This window comes from Mustela erminea, chromosome 4 (genome assembly GCF_009829155.1).
Source record: "Mustela erminea isolate mMusErm1 chromosome 4, mMusErm1.Pri, whole genome shotgun sequence".
In the NCBI taxonomy this organism is placed as follows: Eukaryota; Metazoa; Chordata; class Mammalia; order Carnivora; family Mustelidae; genus Mustela; species Mustela erminea.
The window spans coordinates 139310827-139333619 of NC_045617.1; the positions used below are offsets into that span (position 1 = coordinate 139310827).

Genomic DNA, 22793 nt, shown 5'->3' on the forward strand with positions numbered 1-22793 from the left:
AGTTCTGTTGTTTAGTTACTAGCTTTGTACTAATGTTAATCTCCTGGCTTTGACAGTGTGCTTGTCAACATTAGAGGAAGCTGGGTCAAAAGTATTATGTGAACTTCCCATGCCATTTTTTGAAAGACTTTTAAGTCTCAAATTATTTCAAAATAGAAAGTTAAAACAATACCAACAACACCACCAAGTCCCACTGTAAGAGGCCATTTCACAGTTGTTACCTGTTCACTGCTGCTTCCCACCACAACGCTCTGTGAGACAATGACCCTTGATCTTGGTAGCCTGAGGAACCTAGAGAATAATAAGCACATTAGAGTGCTCAGAAAATGTGTCTGTTTTTGTTTTTGTTTTTTTAAGATTTATTTATTTATTTTAGAGAGGGGGCAGGTAGGGCAGAGAGAGAGGGAGAGAGGGAATCTCAAGCAGACTCCCCAATAAGTGTGGAGGCCGATGTGCAGCTCAATCTCACGATTCTGAGATGTCGAGTCAGATGTTTCACCCACTGAGTCACCCAGACAGCTCCAAAATGTTTCTGTTTTTGTGTTTGTTGTACTTGTTTATTCCTTAAGTGACAATGTACTGTTCTAAGTTAACATTAGTTGATTGATGAATGCTTCTTTGGCGATGAGATGGTAGGACCACCCCCACCTTTTTTTAAGCTGTCCCAGGTGGGACACAAGAATACTGAGAGCTCTGATTTTATTTTCCTAATCAGATCCAACTCCATTATTAGTTTTACACCTGGAAGCAATGCCGGTTAGCATTTATTAATGCCCACTCAGAATCATGTTCAAAAACAGGAAATGTGCATCTGTTCCTGTCAGTGCATTTTTCGGCACTGTCTTACAGAGTTTGGAGTTGTTTGCTAAATGTCAGGCCTTCCTAGCACAGCATGGAGGTAACCATCACACAGAAAGTACTTAATGTACCTTTCTTCATTTCCTTCAGTTCCTTTTGGGCCACAGAGCCTTCTTCACCATTAACAACACATATTAGGGCTTGACACTAAAAACACTTGGTATAACCATAAAAGCTACAAACTATATGTTCAGCCCAAATGGTACTGTTTCTGTTTTATTTTTTAAAACAGTAAGATAATATAAAGTGTCTAAGTGGCAACACATAGAAACATATCCATTGTTATAAACAGATCAACAGGAAATATGCTGATGGCAGTAAGCATCAATATATCTTTTCCAGCTAGTTTTGTCTTTTATAGTAAACTTTTAAAGAGATGGTTTGCACAATTCAGGTCTCATAGAAGTTGTTAGAACATATTTGGGATGATGACTTCTTTTTTGATTAGTCTACTCTGTTGTAAACATGAGGTGTTCAATGAAAATTTATTATTGATCATGATAATTAAGATGACAAAAGTATCTCCTACTGATACATTCATTTTTAAAAGATTAACTCTCTGTATTTTACCCTCCTTAACTTCTGCAATCTTATTTAAAGCTATAATAATCATAGCCATAGTAGTAACCGCAAAGATTTATTGAGTACTTACTATATGTCAGACATTATTCTAAGTAGTTTACATTAACTTATTTAATTCTCCCCAAAGCCTTATTATAATGATAATAGCTACTGGTTCTATAGCATTTACTATGTGTCAGCCACTGTTTAAGCACTTTGTATTAATTCACTTAAGTCTCACGGCAGATCTGTGACAAAGGTACAACTGTTAATCCCTTTATGCGGAGGAGAAGAGCAGGCTTTAGAGATGTTAGTAACTAGCTCAAAACTACACAGCTCAGTACCGGGCCAAATCAAGGTACCAGGAAATAGCAAATGTCATTCCATCACTTCTCTTAATTCTTGGCTGTCACGGGTCCTCCCTGATTTTATGGTCACCCAACAAAAGGACACTCTATATTGCATTAAAAGCTCTAATAACAGATATACCAATCATTAACAGAGACTTCAAATCACATCACAGAATTGCTAAAATGGTCATATCCTGAATAGGCTTGATCTGCTGCTTTTGTCACTGTCTGCATTTTGTTGGTCTCAAATTTATTTGTATCTGGATGTGTGTGTGTGTCGGCGGGGAGAGATAGAGAGAGAGAGAGAGAGAAGGGGATGAAGGGAAGGAGGAATGAATTATATGACTCTGTTGTAGCCAAAACAGGAGTCAGCCAACACACCAAGAATGGCAGAAAAAATCTGGCTCTTTGATGACACTGTTGAGCAGCAGAACTAAGCAGTCCTGGGACCACCACACGTCTCTTACATTAGCAATACTCTTACTGTGCAGAACAATCTTCACCTTGGGTTTCTACACACAAAACCGAAAATACCTTAACAGACACATGTATCTACATCAACTACATGCATATTTCCTCTTATAGCTCTGTTTCTACTTCAACTTTCTTGTCTTGGTGTACTCTCCAGAGAGCTACAGACCACACACACACACACATACCTCTCCAGGAGGTACCGCTCTGAATCAGTGCACTACCAATCTCCAACTCTCAGGGGCTTAACACATCATTTATTTCTTGCTCATGCCTCTTGCCTGTGTCTGTTACGCAGTGGCCCCTTGTCATACCCTCTGAGACCAAAGCTGATGGAGAACACGAACTAAAAAATGGCAGGTCACTGTGGCCGGAGGGAAAGAGAAGTCCAGAGGATCTCATTCTGGCAACTGTATGCCCCGGCCCAGAAGTGACCCACATCATTTCTGCTTACAACCTACTGGCCAGAACTAGGCACATACCCCTATCCAACCTCAGGAGAGTCAGGAAATGCAATGAGACCATGTGGCCCGAAGGAGAAGTGGAACAGCATTAAAGTCCACCAATGCTTACAAGGTACTGGAGGGAATTCCTAAATACACTATTCACCTAGGGAGGGGAAATGGGGCATAGAATTTATGTGTGGGAAAGGGATTTTTTTTTTAACTGTATATCTTTTTAGCATTTGGATTTTCTTAAACTTTAAAAGACTGAAGGATAAGACATCGAGATAAGCACACAAAGCATAAATACACAGCTCAATGCATTATCATTAATGGTCACCCAGATGAAGAAACAACACACTGTCCGCATCCCCAAAGCCCACATTGTGATCCCTCTAACTTCTACTTCCATCCTTCCAACTAAAGGTATCCTAATTTTTTTTTTTTTTTTTGTACCTCTAAATCCCTTTTCCCCATTTCCTACCCACTTCCCCAACCCGCCTCCCCTTCGGCAACCACCAGTGTGTTTTCTGTATTAGAGAGTCCGGTTTTTGTTTCTTTGTTTTTTAGATTCCACATATAAGTGAAATCATACGGTAACTGTCTTTCTCTGTCAGACTTATTTCACTTAGCATAAAAGTTATTTTGATTTTTAATAACATAGGTTAAAAACTTAAAAAAAAAAAAAGGTAGTATTTATAGATTTTTCAGGAGCGAAGTGAAGTAAAAGGTAACATCCCCTTTGGGTTTCTCTAAATCTGGGGGTGGAGGCGGGAGCAGGACACAGCACACAGGTTATTTTGTTTAACAGAACGTTACAGGAGGCAAAGAGTGGGTAGAGATGTAGGTGGATCCAAGAGAATTGGGTTCTGAGACTTGCAGGATGGAAGGTTCTATGGGTGTGGGGAGAGGATACCCGCCCCATGCGCCCCTCAGGGTGTCAGGACCTCTGAGGATGTGGCATATGGCTCCCTGGAACTTATCCATGGACTTCTTGGATTTGAAGCCTTGGGACCTAGGCTAACGCTGACTGGAATGTTGAGAGGCTTCTTAGTGGCAGTTATGTCCCCTAGCGGAAGAGGATCAAGCTCAACAGTGGCACCGGGAAACAAGAGGAAGCAAGGGACAGCACCCACTCGGGACTAAGGACCAGGCTTCTATGAGCCCCGGGATTCCGAGTCTCCCCCATGCCGAGCTAGTCAGGGTAAGCGGTGGTGCTAAGCGGCCCTGCAATAACCGCTCTGGGAGGTCCTCCCAGCTAGGGAGAGGAGGGCACAAAGCTGGATGAAATTTAGTTTAAAAAACAAAACCAAATCACGAATCTCGCCCCTCTGCCAGGTGCTGGGAACGCACCCTGGTCTTCACAATGCAGTTCTCCCTTCCTCTACGTTGCTGCCGTCCAGGTCCGGCTAAAGCGGCAGAGCCTAGGGCCGGCATCGTGTTCTTTGAAGCCCTAAGGCCTATTCCGCTTCCTAACGTGCACCGCTGCCCTGAAGTCAAGGGGCGAGGGGAGGACCCATCACGAGTGCCTCACCCCGGGTTTAACCAGGAAGGGCATATAGGTAGGGACGTTCGTGTATCTACGACTGAAAAATATACGTGAATTCTTAGGAACGGACTTGCACAATTAGGGGAGCCTTGCCAGGCACGCTCCATCCACAAGGCTGTCTTGACCAACGCTGGAGCTCGAAATTCCTAAGACAGTCAAGAAGGGAAGCTCACGAGGGCAGGTCAGAACCCCCAGAAGCAGGAGCTGGAATGCCACGTGGGGACACTGAAACCCGTGTCCTGTTTGTTTCCCCGACCTTATCGATGAAGGGACCCGGCAGACGCGGACGCCCTGTACCACACTGCTGAACAAGGATACATCCGCCACAGGGTGCGGACAAACTAAAGGAAGGGAGGCCCAGCGGAAAGGGAGCGAAAGCCTGGGTCCGCCAGCAGCTTTACCTGAGCTTCAGTGGGGTGATCGACAGCAAGGAAGGGCGCCCTACAAGATGGCGGCCGTCCCGTTGCCCGCTTCCATCTCTCGCGAGACAACGTCCCTTGGAGCCCTTATTAACCTGAAACATAGAAGGAAAAGGAATCCTGGGAAATGTAGTCCAGCCTGGCCAATTATGCAGATTACAAAGCCATCCCTGTGAGCCCTGAGAACGCCTCATTAAAGCCTCACACGGTGGCCCGTATTTCGGGAAGTGAGTTTGGTTTTTAAACCAATACCATGTTTCCTGTCCCTCCTCCCCTGGGTGCTTTCTGTGCTTCCTGGTGGATCCCCGCTTATGTTATTCCCTGTCCTCTGAGAAGCTGTTACCAAGATCCATTAAAAGTGCAAGAAATTAATTAGGAGAAATGCCTGAAAGAAAAGGGGAGGAAGCCGGGAGAGGCTTGAAAAGCCATCAGACCCTGATAGAAGTCTGACCCCAGAGAGGAAGTGATCTAGCTGGCAATGCAAATCTAAGGAAGTTAGGGCAAAGCTTCCTGCTGGAAGAGCCCTGTACTTCCCACTGAAAGGCTTGCCTTCCTATCCTGGCTATGCCTAGTGACCACAGGAGCCTCCGGGAAATGCTGCCCCCCCGGGGGGGGGGGGGGGCGGTGAAATATGCCTGGGAGGGATTTCGGAACACAGCCCTAAATCTTTAGTCAATTGCACTCCTGGATTAGGAGGTTTGGGGGCTCTCCTAATGGCTGGTATACTACTTCATTCTCATTTCTTATTCTAGGCAAGACTCAGACACAGTCACACGTTCCTCTTTTGTTGGAGTGTGAAAAATAACTAAATTAGGGCCAGGTGTCTCCTTGCTGGCCCCTCTTTTGTCCTGTGACTGATTTCCATTCATCCAGGACAAGCTTTGCCAGGAGTAGATGTTGGGGATATCCGGAGAGGAAGGCAGCTTGGGGGTGTCTAAATGCGGGAAGATGGAGTTGCTGATTGGCGATACAATTGGCCTAACCCTGGGGCATTTCATTAAAGCGTGTGGCTAAGTATTAAACAGTCCTGATCCTTGGGATTTATTACATGTTTCTTAAGAAAAAACAGAACCAATGGAGTGTTCAGCTGTGAAGGGGGACTTCTGGGATTAGCTAGAGATAGGGATTCGGAAAATATAGGTCGAAGCGTTTTCTGAAGTCTTATTCCTATTCTCCTGAGAAATCAAATGTAAGCATCTGTAACAAATGAATGTAATGAAATGGAAATAATTTTTGCCTAGGCAATGAAAGTTGATTGTTAAATTGTTAACTCCTGGAAGGCAAGGGCTGTTGTTCTTAATCTGTGTGACATTTTGTGGGTGTCTGTACAGAACAGGACTCAGTTGGTTTTGGATGGTGAGTCTATTCCATTTTGAGCCTGTTTCCCATATTTGCATAACAGCAAAAATAAATAAATCCACATTAATCACGTGGGTCCAGGGGTGCGTGGAGTGAGGCCTGGCCTTACCACGCCATGCTATTACTGTCTCATGTTTATAGCAAACAAACCCCACTTTTGCAATAAATGCAAACTGCACTCATCTAATTCTTATTCAGTAACGTTCACCAGAGAATTTTCTGATCAAGCATACAGTCCCCATCACGATTACTCATCCATGCAAAGAATGGAGTCTAAGGTGCCCTGCTGACCTCAGTTCTCAATTTCTTGGCCCGTGGATCAAATTATGCACTTTTAATGAGCGTTCATATCATTTTCTCATTGAAAATACTGGAAGCTGATTTGCTAGGTCACTGAAGCCTGTACTGATGTCTAATAAGTATTTGAAAAGGATCATCAAGAAATAATCTCTCTTCCAGTCTACCTGCTTATGAGGAAAAACAGAGAGGCAAAATATCTTGTTTTTTGTCAAGCCAGGCCGATGGGAAACAATTCTTTCTGATTCACATTCCCTAGAGAGCTTTCCTTTTGCATGTTTACAGATGAATAAACCTCACATTCTAATTAGGACCCATCAACCTCCTAATCAGCTCACAGGGTACTGAAAAGCAGCCCTCTATTAGTAGTTTCTGGCAGGGGCACTAACTGTCTTGAAAGAACCTGTTTTCTCCTAATTTAGAGCAGTCCCCTGGGTTTAGTGATATTTGCGTGTTTGCAGGAGCTTGGTAAACAGTCTGTTCTGACACCCCGCAGTCAATGACAGCTTCACACCAGGATCCTCCCAAAGTCTGAAGACTGGGAAGTGGATTCATTAACATCTGCTAGGCAGGGTCCTCTGCTTTTCCCGCAGCACCAGGAACTGGCATCCAGAACACAACACTGGATGACACTGGACACGACCCATCCTGGAAGCCTCAATGTTGGATGGCTTGGAAAATAAGCCCTTAGATCTTACTTACAGATAGGGATATTGCTGGGGGGGTCATGGAACCCAATGGTCAAGAAAGAATTCTCGGGACGTTGTATGGTGCAACTTCCCAAGTTTATTTAAGTAGCATGGGGAAGGACCCGTGAGTAGAAAGAGCTGCACTTTTTGTTGTATTAAGCTGGTCGTTATATGCTTAGTGCTCAATCGGGGGTGGGGGGAGAAGTGGAATGTGCAGGAGTATTAGATCCTAAATATCTTCAGCTTTCTACCCATAAACTACTTTCACAAGATTTCTCTGATGCTTATCATTCAGTTTGATATTGATTGTTGGTGAGATGGACTGGCAGTTGTGAGACCCTTTAAGAATGTAGCAACAGGGGTGAGTGGGTGGCTCAGTGGGTTAAAGCCTTCGCCCAGGTCATGATCCCAGGGTCCTGGATTGAGACCCACATCGGTCTCTCTGCTCAGCAGGGAGCCTGCTTCCTTCTCTCTCTGCCTGCCTCTCTGCCTACTTGTGATCTGTCAGTTGAATAGATAAAATCTTTAAAAAAAAAAAAAAAGAAGAATGTAGCAACAAAGATACATATGTAATGACAAGAGGGGCACCTGGATCCCAATGTTCATAGCAGCAATGTCCACAATAACCAAACTGTGGAAAGAGCCAAGATGCCCTTCAACAGACAAATGGATAAAGACGTGGTCCATATACACAATGGAATATTACTCAGTCATCACAAAATACCCACCATTCGCATCCACATCGGTGGGACTGGAGGAGATTAGGCTAACTAAAATAAGCCAAGCAGAGAAAGACAATTATCATATGGTTTCACTTGTATGTGGAACATAGGAATAGTGGGGAGGATCATGGGAAGGAAGGGAAAACTGAATAGGGAGAAATCAGAGAGAGAGAGACAAACCATGAGAGACTCTGGACTCGGGGAAACAAACTGAGGGTTACAGAAAGGACGGGACTGCGGGGTGGGGTGACCGGGGGATGGGGTGACCAGGTGATGGGTGTCAAGGACAGCACGTGATCTGATGAGCACTGGGTATTATATACAACTAATGAATCCCTGAACACTACATCAAAAACTCATGATGTACTGTATGCTGGCTAACTGAACATAATAAAAAATTAAAAAAAAAAAAAAAAGAATGTAGGAACCAGCATGTATCTGAACCTTATTGGAACTCTGCAGGCTATCGATCAGCCTTCTGGGCTAAATGTGAACATTTTCCTTCTTCTGTCCCTTGTCAATCTCTCTTTACATGGTGTCTATTGAGCATCGTGTTTCATAACCAGGCCCATCCGTTTTGCCTCTAAGAAGTCTCTCACAGCTGCCCCTTTCTCTCCTTTTCTATCCTATACTCAGGCTTAATATTCTTCTAGGTTGTACTGGTATCCCAGTAAGCATCCCACCTGGCAAATAGCTACTGGTAAGTTCTTCCCCCTCCCCAGGCCAGTCCTTGGTCACTCACCTGGGACCCAGCACACCAGGGGTTAATATCCCCGTGATTGGGAGCCCAGGAGTGTTTAAAAAAAAAAAAAAAATCTGCTCTCTCTAGTTCCTTACCACCCATGGTGGGGTGAAAAATCCCCCAAAGATAAGAAGCGTGTGATAAATAGCTTACTTTAAAAGGCAGACGTGTGAACTCGGAAGGATGTAATCAAGGTGAAGATCTTGAGATCCAGAGCTTTTGTTGGATTATCTGGGTGAGTCTAAGTGCAATCACATCTACCCCTATCAAAGGGAAGCTGAGGGAGATTTGAAAGAAGTCACAGGAGGAGATGGTGAGAGGAAAACAGAGTTTTGAAGACGCTGGTCTTGACATTGGGAGTGATGTAGCCCCAAACCACATCCAGCCAAGCCACCAGAAGCTGCATGAGGCGAGGACCAGATGCTTCCCGAGAGTCTCAGAAGAGCATATGGCCCTGCTGACACCTTGATTTCAGACCTCTAGCCTGCAGTACTTTGAGACAGTGTGTTACTGTTGTCTTAAGCCCCCGAGTTTGTGGTAATTTGTTCCAGCAGCTCCAGGAAAGGGACTACGCCACCTCTCACTTGGTTCACATCAGCCTCGCGATGGACCTCTCCAGGTCTGGTTCTTCTCTCTTTTTTTTTAATTTTTTTTAAAGATTTTATTTATTTATTTATTTGACAGAGAGAGAGATCACAAGCAGGCAGAGAGGCAGGCAGAGAGAGAGGAGGAAGCAGGCTCCCCGCCGAGCAAAGAGCCCGATGCGGGACTCGATCCCAGGACTCCGAGATCATGACCCGAGCTGAAGGCGGCGGCTCAACCCACTGAGCCACCCAGGTGCCCGCTGGTTCTTCTCTTTAATCCACCGTGTGCCCTTCGTGTTTCTTAACTTCTCTGAGTGGTTTCCCAAACTCTCAGGTTTTCGTCCTCTCTTTGCCAAAACAGCTCTAGTTTCCATTAGTAATAATGACAATAATAATAGTCACTTTGTGGAGTGCTTTTGTAATGCTGAGTACTTTGCAGAACTATCACATTTCCTCCTTGCAACAGCACACTGAGGTTGGCATTATTATCCCTGCTTTCCAGAGGAGGAAACCAAAGCTCTAAGAGGTTAAACAGTGATCCATGTGGACGGCAGTAAGACAGGCACGTTTGGGTTCTCAGCCACCTGCTGTCGTGTTCCATATGTCTCTTCTGCCCAGGACACTAGCAAGGCTGAGAGCCTGAAAAATGTTCTTACATTTTTCAAAAGCTCACTGTCCTTCCAGATTCAGTGTATGTAGCACCACGTCCAGGAAACTCTCTTAAATACCCATCCATCGCCGGCCTCTGAACCCCCTTTAACTTGTAGATAGAGTCCATTCCACAAACTGTAGAAATTCGATTCTGCTCTGTATTTTTCAAAATTCAAAACACTGTAGGGGAAAAGAATATACCATGTAGAGAGAGATCTTAAAAATGCAAATTCCAAGTACCCTATTCAATGATTCCTGACTTGGATTCATTGATTCATGTCGCTGAGACTTTCTCCTAATTTTATTTAATTTTTAAAAATTTTATTTATTTATTTCCGTGAGAGAGCGAGCGAGCCTGGGGGTGGGGGGCATGTAGGAGGGCAGATGACAAAGGAGAGAGCTGAGTGCAGAGCCCCGATCCCATGACACTGAGATCAGACCCGAGCTGAAACCAGGAGTCAGACACTTAACCAACCAGCTATGCCACCCAGATGTCCCTCCCCTGATTTTAAATAGAAATAACTCACTGTTTTGGTAGCATGCCCAGGTAGAACTTCCTGGGGCTGTGTGGACCCCCCAATGGTACATCTGTAGCATTTTCTAGAATATCCAATTCCCTGGACAACATGCCACTCCGTTGAAAGCCGCAGCACGTGTGCTTTGCATGCCCCAGTGCATTCCCTCACAGACCGAAACCTTCTTCAGTATGTTGCTAATGAGCTAGGGGAGGAAGCCTTTTCTGTGTTTGGCCAAATGGAAAAGGCCACCTGAAGTCATCGTGGGTGATTAAGAAAGGCACTCAAGAAAAGACATTGTTAAGAGTATGAAAATGGTTAGATCTAGGCTAAAAATAATTCTTCTTCTAACCAAAAATAAAGGCATAATATTTATTAAGAGTATGAAAATGGTTAGATCTAGGCTAAAAATAATTCTTCTTCTAACCAAAAATAAAGGCGTAATATTTATTAAGAGTATGAAAATGGTTAGATCTAGGCTAAAAATAATTCTTCTTCTAACCAAAAATAAAGGCGTAATATTTATTAAGAGAAGAAAAGACATTATTGAACTCGCAGGGAAGCCACGGTTCAGAAGATTCTGGACAGGTGCAGTGAAGGAGCCTTCCTGCTAATCACATTTCCCTGGCCCGTGACTGTGGAGCCCATGGACTGGTTGGATGATGAAGAGGACTTCCAGAGAAGCTGGTGATAAAGAACCAGCAATTTCACAAGGAGCGAGAGCAGCCGCCCAGATTTGTACAGCCTGGCTCCTTGAAGTACGAGTATACCAGAGCTGGAGGACACTCACTGAGATGGAAAAGCAGCAGGACCAAGCAGACCACAACATCAGGGAAGCTGGTGAGAAGCTGGAGGTGGAGATGGAGGCCACTCACCATGAGCACCAGGTCATGTTAATGAGACAGGATTTGACGAGGCAACGAGAACAACTTTGGAGGATGGAAATGTTGCTCAACCAAGAAATGCAGAAAGGAAAACAACTGGAGCTCAGACAGGATTTGGAGCGTAGGTGCATGAGGAAGAGCTGTGGCACTGGTAAGAAGGATTCAAGGGAACATGCGCTGAGGCAAGAGAACAGAAGACACGGTGGACCAGATGGCTAAGGGAGGTGCTATGGGCATCAACAACAGAGGCACCATGCCCCTGCTCCAGTGCCAGCTGGTACCCCAGCTCCTCCAGGACCTGCCACTACGATGCCAGATGGAACCTTGGGATCGACTCCACCAACCACTGAACCCTTTGGCCAAGTTGCTACAGTGGAAGAAATTGGGGCAATTGGTGGAACCCCTCTTGTGTTCAACCGTGCAGCTCCTGGAGCTGAATTTACTCCAAACATTGCCAATACTAATAAAAATTCCAGTGTCTGAGGTTTCCCAAAAACCCTAAAAGAAGAACTGCTTTTGGACTAGCCTGACTTCTTCCCTGGAAAATTGTTGGGGATTCCTCCCAGTTGTTAGGTCTTCCTTGCCTCTGTCACTCTAAGGGAGGCTGCTGGAGGCTGAGGGTAAAGAGGGGTGATATTTAACAAATCAGTTCCATGTGGCCTGTCTTTGAACTAATTGATTCTGTGTGGCATATTCCCGAAGCCTCTGTGATTGTGGAGGGCCTGGGGGGTGGGGGGAACCATGACAAAATAGATCTAGTTAGAGCCCCCATTAATCTTGATTATTCTGTTCTTTGTCCATCCTGTTCTATTTGCTTTCTCATTTTTATAGCCCCCAACCCCAGAGACACTGCCACATGCACCACAAAAACACACATCCCCCAATGAACTCAGCCCTGTTGCCCCATTCATGTGCAGGTGGGATTCAGGCAAATGTCCACAGAGGTCACGGACAACATACGTACAGCTCTGTTATACCCATTATATTTTCCCTTTGTGTCCCAAGGAAGACATTTTCTCTTAGACAATTTCATTTGAGTGTATCCTTAAAAAATCTTGTGTTAAGTTCCCTCCATCTTTCTTCCTTGGGTAAAGACCACCCAGGAATGACCTTTTTGTGTCTATGATATTGGTGCTCTGGATAGGCCTAGGACAATCTTGGGAAAAGGGTTGCTGTGTGCTGCAGTTCAGGAAGTAGCTCTTAGCCTTGCCTATCTTAGGTAGTTATGCTGTCCTTTTTTTAACTGGCATGCCAAGTTCGATTTGTTCCTGAAATGAAACAGTAATACAGCATCAACTTATTAAAATACCTTTTACTCCTTAATTTTTTTCTAGTAATCATATTTTAAAAGGTAAAAAGAAGCAAGTGAGATTAATTTTATTTTATGTAACCCAATATATCCAAAACATTATCATTTCAACTTGTAAAAATCAATATTAAAATTTTTAAGACATCTTACTTTTCTTTCTTATATCAAGCCTTCAAAATATGGAGTGAAATACACCACATGGAAATTTGCATGAGCCACATGGCAGAGAAGGCAGCTCCAGAATCACCTACAACTTTTTTAGAAGGCTACATTTCTAAGTTCTGTTCTTCTGAAAAATATCTTCTTTAAAAACAACAAAACAAGATATTTTTTCTTGATGTGTCTTTCTTATCCACTGTAAAAAATTGGAAAATGTAGAAAATCACAAAGATGTAGTTTATATCCAGGGCTTTCTTCCTCAGCATAACTAAAAATACACAAATTAGAAAAATTAGAATCATTCTGTTAATACTATTTTGTAATGTTTGGGCTTAGAAATACAGCCCTTCCCTGTAGTCTTGACCCACGTGTTTTGGGTCTTTTAAGTAGATTTTTAAAAAAAGATTAATTTATCTATTTGAGAGAGAGAGAGAGGAAGCACACACAAGTGGGGGGGTGCAGAGGGAGAGGGAGAGAAGCAGACTCCCCATTGAGCACAGAGCCTGTTGTGATGTGGGGCTCTCCCTAGGACCCCAAGATCATGACCTACGCCAAAATCAAGAATCGTATGTTTAACTGACTGAGCCACTAGGCACCCCTCTAAGAAGATTTTAAACCTGAAAGACAGAGGTCATATTTCATACTATTTCTACATACCTCTTGGGTACATGGAACTCACTCGATAAACACTTGAACAGACAAAGAAAATGTTCATTAGTCAACAAATATTTATCGACTGGGAGTGGCTTCTTAGACCTCTTAGGTAACAACAAGCTGGATTTGAGGGTTGGCTAACCCCAAGAGGATATCTCACTTTGGCTTGGAATAACCCACTGAACTTGAAGAACCTGCTACTTATGAGGAGTTAAACATGGGGTGATCCATTCACCTTCTCCTGGCCTCATCTTCCAATGGTTATAGGTGAGAAATGTGTGCTTGCCTGCCTTATTATTAATTCTCTCAACTGTGCCAGGACTATGGGAGAACAAAATGGCATCGTATGTGCAACAGCACTCTGCAAAATAAGGTGTGTTATAATTCCTCCTTGTAACCTTGCTACCTGGTGTGAAATGTGCTCTGGATAGGCAAAACCTTCATCCCCAGCCATCAACTGCATCCAGTTCTTGGGACAGTTAGAGGCTCCAGATTGTTAGGATTTCCATTCCTTATACATGATTACATTTTAGTACTATGTAGTTTCTCCCAGACTGTTAACCATATTTACGTTGGTTTCTTGAATTGAGTGGTCACTGCTAGTTCTTAACCCCCTTAAATCATGACTCTCTTATCCAAATTTTTATATACTTTGTGAATATCTTAAGTCATTATTACAGAAAACATGCAATGTGGCAAGTCCTATAGTTATTTAATATCTGAAAGATACATATTTTTTATATCGGAGTTGACAGGTAAAATACAAGATCTCACTTAAACTTGAATTTCAGATAAACAATAAATATGTTTTTAGCATAAGTATGTACCAAATATTACACGGGACATACTTATCCTAAAAACATATACATTATTTATCTGAAATTCAAATTTAGCTGAAGGTCATATCTGTGTTATATATGCTATTTGACTGAGAATGGAATTCTTGGGTTATAATATTTTCTTCTCAAAATCTCCTAAGCCACACTGTGGAATCTAATTTTTGTTTTTATTTGAGCAACTTGTCCCTTTTTCCCCTTCCAAATCCCTTTGGGGAATTTGCTTTATTTTTGTAGTATTAAATATCTTGACGGACATCTAGGAATTTCAGACCTTTCATTGAGGCTCTCATAAAGTTTCTACAACTTCTGAAATTATATTGCATATCTGGTAGCTAATCTTCCTGACTTATCTTAAACTTTTCTACCCCTTCTCTTTCTGTCTGAATCTCACCTTTTTGAGGGTACCCATGGTATATCTATAGCTCTGAATCTGTAAGCCAAACAGCACCATGAGAGAGTTGTAGAAATGTTGGCTAAGAGATCAAATGAATAAATCAGGGAAGACTATTAGGATTGGGCCACACATGTTTCAAAGTCCTGCATGTGCAATAGCTAAGTGAATGCACACTAGTTATTGAACAATATGAAGATAAAGATAACTCCCCATGACCACAGTTCTCTGACATAAGGAACATCCATCCCTGAGAATAGAGGGATGGATGCCGGTTTCAAGGAAAGGGAAGATTAAAGTAGTCTCCATTCCGGGTCGGGAGAGAAGATGTAGAAAAAGATGTAATTAAGAGTTGTGGGCTTAAAAAACATTGTGGGCTAATAGGCTTTTATTTATTTAGAAGCAGAGTGAAACTCATATTTCATTTTGCCACCCTTGCTGAGAGGCCCAGGAGTATGAGAAAGTAATTTTCCCACTTTATAGTGAATGACAACCAGTTGCCCCCACTGTTTAGCAGAGCAACATTCCAGCTCTTGAGAGCCGTGGGATTAGGGCCAGACAGACCGCCCCAAGAGAGGGGTGTGAAAGATGACCAGATTAGGAGGCCATCAGCGTGTTGGGAAGGAGCAAAATGCCCTTTGATGTCAGGCTACAGCCCTGAGTCAGTCCCAGTCTCAGACCTCTAAGACCAAATCATGAGCTGATTTTACTGTGTAGCTCAGCTCCAAGATCTGTATCCTCTGCAGAGTGAAGAGCTCAGCTTTCTTCACTTTATGACCAGCCTCTCCCCCTTTCCATGACTGTAGCAAATAATTCACAGGCACCAAGCAGTTCTGTTAAGTTCTGTGAATAAGACTTTTCTTGATCATTTATGCTTTAGCACATACTCATTTTCTTTCGGGCAATAAAAATGTTCTTTTTAAGAAAGATTTTTAAGTCATCTCTACACTCAGTGTGGGGCTCAAACTCACAATAGTGAGGTCAAGAATCACATGCTCCAGCAACAGAGCCAAATGGGTGCCCCTTAAAAATAAGTGTTCTTTAAGTGTTCAAATCTTAGCTGTTAACCTCAGTCAGATCAAGAGGGATTCTAAATTGGTTCCCAACTGCCTTACATTCCTTCATCAGCTTATCTTTTCTTCCATCATGTGAACATCCCATGGTGGCTGGTTTCCCAGGAGAGGCTATTCTTTAAGAATTAAGCAACTATAGTAACAGTAGATAAACTCCCAGTTTTCTAGAATTCCATCCCAGAATTCTAGAATTTATCTTCTTAAACAGTGCTTGAGGGGCAACTTGGGTGGCTCAGATGGTTAAGCATACAACTCTTGATCTCAGCTCAAGTTTTTATCTCAGCTTCATGAGTTCGAGCCCCATGTTGGCCTCCATGCTGGGTGTGGAGTCTACTTAAAAAAAAACAAAATAAAAAACCCAAACCTGAACCAAAAAACTGAACTTGATCTCAGCGCCATCTCGTATGCAAAGCCGTAAACCGAGGAACCCCAAAGATTGCTGGCAACCACCAGAAACCACTAGGATATTGTTTGCAACCCTGGGAAGGTCCCAAAACCCTTTTATGATTAGAAATATGGAGGGACTTTAAGGCCCCAGAGCAAAAGGTCTCCCACTCTTAGGGCTGTGTCACCCCCCCCACTTCCTGATAAATTAAGATAAGTTAAGACTTTGAGCAGCACCACTGACAGTTTGTGAACTTGAGTATGGGAAAGATACACAGGGGCTTTTCAGTAGGCCTGGGTGTGTATGTAGGTCTATCTGCAGGCACGTAACATGGATAATTATGAGTTAAAATTCACGTCAATGGGCTACACAACCAGAGAAACTGTATCAGATCCAGTATGGCATCTTTTATCTTGACTCTAGACATCTGCCTTCATTAGAACCCAAGTCTTGGCATTTCTAAGCATCTATTAAACCTCTGGCTGTTCTTAAATTAAGAGGTTTGTCCTGGAGAGGACAACAAGGAAGGCGCCAGTGCCTGGCAGCTTGAAGACGTCTGGCAACATTTAGGAGAACTTATAGTGATGTAGGGCAAAGAAGCTATATCTGACTCATGGGACTAAGTCTTACCTAGTGTGGAACATCATTTAAAGTGTAATATTTTACCATGCAACTCCAGGTCATGGAGGACCCATTGTTCTATGCCTGCTGACTGGAGGGGCAGGGCCTCGCTGTTAATGACACCATGAATATGCACGACGGGAGGTCAAGCAGATGGCTCTGACATTAAGAAGAGATAAAATTCATCGTTAATGGATTTGACCATAACTACGGTAAGCAGGCACCCCAAAGTAACATAAATACACATGATAAAATATGTGTAGATGAGTTCTGAGATTCCCTCACCTTGTTAAGTGGAGTAAGTAATTTGCTACTTGATCAGAAGTGGGAGAGAATGTATGCATTATCCATGGCCCCAGACCTCTTTAAATGTTGACCATTCCCTCTCTTCCCTTCCATTCCCCATGACTGATTCTGTTGACTGGAAAGTAACTGAGGAGCAGAAAACTGCTCAATTTGGGGGAAACATCACTTGGGTTTTTTTTATTCCAGGAATTCTTACAGATGGTACTGGAGAATCCTTTCAAAACCAGGAATCTGGATGATCCTGGCAAAGTTAATTCTTGAAACCAGACCTTGAACAGGGAAGAGACTGAACAGGCTCAGAGAAAGCAGCTGGGCCTGGTGTTGTCCAGAAAAGGTCATCAAGTTTTGGAAAATCACAGTGTGCTATAGTGATTGGAAGAGAAGGCTGGGCTGAAGGGAAATGCTAGGTAGCATCTGATGTCTGGGCAGGAGGCCTTGTACACCAAGCAAGTTCTGGATATGCAGGTTGGGTTTGGAATACTGAAATGCGACTGGGCTCAAGGTGAAAACTGAACTGCCTAGGCTTGTTTCTGTAGCAGAGGATACCTACTGACATGGGGAGGGGGGAGATCTGGTGAAGAAAAGCAAGGCCCTGCAGGGTACCCAAAGACATCTAGGTGAGAATCCAGGCATGCAAAGTGCATCGGGAACCCAGATGATAAATGGTGGGGTGGCCGAGAGGCCGAGTCAGACAGGAAATGCTTGTGTTCCAGGAACAGTGTGCAGACACAGCATGCCTCGCTGCGGGGACAGAACCCTAGGACACAGAACCTGAGAACACTCAGCAGCAAGATTATAATAATACCAATAATGACCACATGAGCAAACATGAATAACCACAGTTAACATGTACTGAGTAATTACCATGTGCTGGCCTAAGTGTTCAATCCTTCCATATATGGAGGCCGAGAGAGACAAAGTGCATGGTCAAGGTGACACAGGGCCAAGTGCAGAGCTGGGATTTGAAAGCAGGTTTGTTTCATTCCCGAGCTTGTGAGCTTTCTGTCTTCAGATGTCTCCTCATAGACTGCTCCCCTAAGGGTCTGGGAAGACCTGGCATACAGATCAACATCAAAAGCAAATCAGTGCTGTTCCCCAAATTAACATAAACATCAAGCTGGCTTATATAAAAAAGACTGTAGCCAAAAAAACCAAAAACCAAAAAACAAAAAACAAAACCCTGAAAAGTCATATCTTTCCACCATGCTCAACATGGTGAAGATCTTTATAGAAATCTATTTCTGTTTTGAGGGTATACATAAAGCAATTAAAATATGAAGCGAGATACTGCTGGGGACTATGTGAGATGGGTTGTGCGTTGAACTGAGTCCTCCTAATCCCCAGTAAACTGTGAATGTGATCTTATTTGGAAATAGGGTTTTTGCAGATACAGTCAAGTTAAGATGAGGTTTTAATGAAGTAGGATAGGCCCCAAATCCAAAGACATGTCCTTATGAGAGAGATTTGGGAGCACGCAGGATCTCAGAGGGGAAGGCTGTGAGAAAGGGAGGCCGAGATGGCAGTTACGTTGCCGTAAACCGAGGAACCCCAAAGATTGCTGGCAACCACCAGAAGGTAGAAGATTCCAGAACTTATTCTTTCCTGGAGACTTCAGAGGGAACAGGGTGCTGCTGACACCGTGACTTCAGAAATGTGAAAAATAAACTTTGGTTGTTTTAGCCACTTAGCTTGTTGTCATTTGTTACTGCCATCCCGACAGGCAGGGTTGACTTGATAACATCTTTTTTTTCTTTTTAAGACTGTTATTGATTTGCTAGAGAGAGAGAAAACAAGCAAGGGGAGGTGGTAAAGGGAGACAGAGAGGGAGAAGCAGACTCCCTGCTGAGTAGAGAGCCCCATGTGGGGCTCCATCCCAGGATCCTGAGATCACAACCTGAGCCAAAGGCAGATGCTTAACCCACTGAGCCACCCAGGCGCCCCGATAAAATCTTGAAAGTTTTTAAAAAATGTATCAAAGCCTTAAACATTTATATTCTCAGGATTCCTATTTCTTTTCTTTCTTTTATTTATTTATTTATTTATTTTAGAGAGAGAGGGAGCACACATGGTGGGGGAAGGGGCAGAGGGAGAGAGAGAGAGAGAATCTCAAGCAAACTCCTGGCTGAGCACAGAGTCGGACACAGGCCTGGATCTCAAGACCCTGACATCACAACCTGAGCCAAAACCAAGAGTTGGATGCTTAACCGACTGGGCCACCCAGGTGCCCCAGGGTTTCTATTTCTAATAATCTATCCTAAAATGTTTATAGAGTGAGTTGCAGAAAAGCTTTATTCATAATTATTTGTTGCATCACATTTATCTTACAAAAGGAAACCACCTTGTCGCTAATAAGGAAGAGTGATTAAGTAGACTATGGTATATCCGTAGGGGAAAAATACTATACAACCATTAAGACATTTTAAAAAGTTTTTAATGATATGGGAAAACATGTTTTACAATGTTAAATGAAAAACATCAAGAAATAGAATATTCCGTTTGATACCATTGTAATTCTGTTAAAATATGCAGAGGGAGCAACCAGAAGGTTCTATGTCAAAAGATTAATGGTGACTATCTCTGATTTTGGGGACCATGGGTGACATTTTTTCTATGGATTTTGGTATTTTGAAAATTATCTATAATAAGCATTTATTACTTTGTATAATGGGAAAGAAGAGTTTGTAAAGAAAACTTACAGGAATTGTTACTCGAGGGTTAAAAAGGAAGTGTCAACCGAAAAGTCACCTGAAAAGAAAGAAAATGTGTCTTTGTTATTTACAGTGACAATATAATAGAGGGAAATTTTTTTTAAAATATTTTATTTATTTATGTGACTGAGAGAGAGAGAGAGAGAGCAAGCAGAGGGAGTGGCAGGCAGATGGAGTGCGAGAAGCAGGCTCCCTGCTGAGCAGGAAGCCAGACATAGGGCTCCATCCTAGGACCCTGAGATCATGACCTGAGCCAAAGACAGGCCCTTAACTGACTGAGCCACCCAGGCGCCCCAGGGTAAATGGTTTTTAATGCCAACAATGTAATGTTGCTTCTGATTACTCGGAGGTGTATAGTACCTTACAGGATTTATAACCTGCAAAACATTTTCATCCAACGTGTTATCTCATTTGATGGTTATTTTTAAAAACGTTCTTTGATGAATGGAACAGACAAGGTATGGTTATTATACTGATTTTCTGGAGGACGCTGAATCCTGAGATACCGGTAGAATCTGCTCCTCCAGGATCGCAGCTGGCCTCCAGTAACCGTGGTGTGGCCTGGACTCTGCTTCTCACTATTGCAAGCGAGATCCCTGTGCATCCCAGGTCCCCTCTTCTACACAATCAGGGAGCTGCACAAAAGGTCCCTTCCGACTCTAAAATCCTAGGATCCTCAAGTCCATGCGGTCTTAAGAGATGGAGATCTGTCTCACTAGTCTTGACTTTCATTCCCCAGATTTCTTCCCGAAGATAAGATAATGGTGTAAATTTAAAACGTGGTCTCACGTGCTCCCTCTCCCTCTCCCTCCACTTCTGCTCCAAGCACCAATTCCTGAAATATCCTTTTTATCTCTTCATGAATGCTAAGTAAGAGAGCTCCGTGGATGCAAACTTCCTATTTCCCCAGCTGACCCCTCTTACACACAGAGGCTCTGGAAACATCGATACCTTCGTATGCCATGATTTATTGATTACAGTGTCTCAGTGACAGGGTCGAGGGCCACGGTGAAATAGACTCCCAGCCTGTCTGCACGCTCTCTCGAACCTGACAGCTTCTCATCCGATAGGCACTCTCCTCCTCTGCCCGCCTCCTCTCTCCGGCCTCCTGTTACCCACACAGTATAATCATAAACTTGAAAGACTGGTGCGGAGCTACAGGTCAGCTCACCTGGCTCTGGGACGGGGCTGACGGCTCCTAAATCATCCCCAGCTTTCTTCCCTTGTGGAACCCCTCGTCATTTGATAACCAGTTCCAGGGCCAGAGGAAAAAGCTTCAGAATATAAAGCAAGGGTTCCACTTTCCACACGCCACTTGTGTTCGAGTATAAATTATAAAGGGCACTTTAATTCTGCGTCCCAGTTTCCAACAGTCCAGGGACCCGACTCTAATGGATTCATCTGAAATTGCATTAGCTCCCGCCCCCCCCCGTCATTCCTGCTCTGTTTCACAGGCTTGCCTGGAGGAGGCTGATAAATTGAGTCCCGCCAATCAGATCTCCCGGTTGCCTCGGGGAAAGCTTTGAGGGCTTCTCTCCAACGTTGGTATCCATTCATAAACATCTATTAAGTGCTTGCGAAGTGCGAGCCAAAATCTGTGGTTGTTGCTCTTCTGTCCTCCCTTCCCCCTTCCCTTCCATCTTTGCTTGGAAAGTGTTGTTTGAGCCCCTACTTAGAGTGTGACAGATGCAGGGGAGATGCAATGACAAATTACAGACAGTTACTGCCAAGGAGGAGCTCACAGTCAGTGGGGGCGGAGCGGGGGAGGCAGGCATAAATAAAGATGAGGCAGCATGGTGGGGAGGGGGGAATCGGCGCTCAGTCCGGCCCCCCTGGGTGTGAATTCCGGCTCTGGCCCTCTTTAGCCCTGTGGTCTTGTGACAGGACCTGTCACTTCTTGGAGCTATTTCCTTATGTGTAAAATGGAGGGAGGTATCCCCCTCACCAAAGGTGGGCATGAAGATTAAATAACGTCATGTATGTAAAGCATCTAGTACAAAAGTCTGGGTCATACCAGGTATCAGTAAATATTGGTTTCCTTCTCTCCCAGATAATTATTAATGTGACATGGCAAGTGTTAGGATAATCGGAGGTGTATATCCTTAGAGTAAGGGAGAGGACTTGGGCTCTGTACCTACCTACTCAGGACCACAGTTGAGGGGGGGGGGGTAGTAGGTGTGCCATTGGGGGCCAATGTCATGGGTTATGGGGGTTTGATGAGCTTCTCGGGACAGACAATGAGTGCATGGAGAAATTAACTGATGATTTACCCTCATGCTAAGATTTTATAAGCAATTCACTTGCTAGGTGATGTCCTCCAAGGAAAAAGAACTCACCCTGAGGAGAGAGCGTAGAAATGCACAACCTGGTTTGGGATACTGGCTGGGGATTGACAGAATGGTCACATTGTTTCCTGGTGTCACCTCCTGTGTATGTCAGTTTCCTCCAGAGTGGATGAGCTGTAGGGAAGCAAACAAGCAAATTAAAGGGAAAAATTTGCCTCATAATAGGCACTGCTAGAAACTCCCTAGGGTTCAGGAGGGTTTACATGAGCTGGATGAGGAACACTGTGCTCTTACACAGACATGGCTGTAGACCAAGCTAACAATAGCGAACGCAGAAGCTGACTTCAGGATGTGAAGGCAGGGGCCAGAGGAACACCACCTTCATAACAGAAGTGACATCTGTCTGTGCAGTGACCAGAGAGCCATACACAGATCGAGCATCTGGGTCACAGGGAAAAAGAGAAAATGCCACAAAATGTGGAAGTGGAAGACCATTGTGGTTCAAGGACACATGGTAGATGCAGTAGGGATTTCTCCAAACAAAATGAAGGTATGGAACCTGCCAAGACATTGTAGTGCTCATGATGGACCCAGTCACTGCGGAGAGCTCTGCTCTTGCAGCCCCTATGACCATAACTGCTGGTGCAAGTGAGGGCACCTGATCTGAGGGAAACATTTTAAAGACCTTCCAGAGACCTCCAGGGTGGGCTTGACAATCAGAATCTCAGCTGTTGAGAGTACTGGAGTAGGGAGATATTTGGCAGTTGGTAGAGCTGTAGATATGGATAGATCCAGAGAGAAGCAGACATAGAAAGTATAACTGAGTTCTGGAATGAGCTTCATGAACTCTAGTTGCTGACGAGACAATAGGACCACTCAGTGCCCAAGAGCTCCCATTGGTTCCCAGGCAAATTCTCATCTCCAGTTTCTATAAAACTCCATGTTACTCCTCAGTCCTCCATGGGCTTG

General features: G+C 43.8%; 2 long non-coding RNA genes and 1 pseudogene across 3 annotated transcripts in view; 1 reads left to right on the forward strand and 2 right to left on the reverse strand.

The window, feature by feature from the left end:
• LOC116589182 overlaps positions 1 to 4706 on the reverse strand; it is a 29094-nt gene extending 24388 nt beyond the window's left edge. For both annotated transcript variants that reach the window (XR_004285229.1, XR_004285230.1), the window contains exons 1-2: positions 4634 to 4706; positions 222 to 291 (exon numbers count right to left, since the gene is read on the reverse strand). This is a non-coding gene — a long non-coding RNA (uncharacterized LOC116589182). The remainder of the gene's footprint in view (positions 1 to 221; positions 292 to 4633) is intronic.
• A 4359-nt stretch (positions 4707 to 9065) lies between these two features.
• On the forward strand, positions 9066 to 11577 carry LOC116589439 (annotated as a pseudogene).
• Positions 11578 to 12500: 923 nt separating this feature from the next.
• Positions 12501 to 15630, reverse strand: LOC116589183. The gene is made up of 3 exons (XR_004285231.1): positions 15562 to 15630; positions 14447 to 14485; positions 12501 to 12830 (listed from the first exon to the last, which is right to left on the reverse strand). It is a non-coding gene; the product is annotated as an uncharacterized LOC116589183 (long non-coding RNA).
• Positions 15631 to 22793: the final 7163 nt, after the last annotated feature.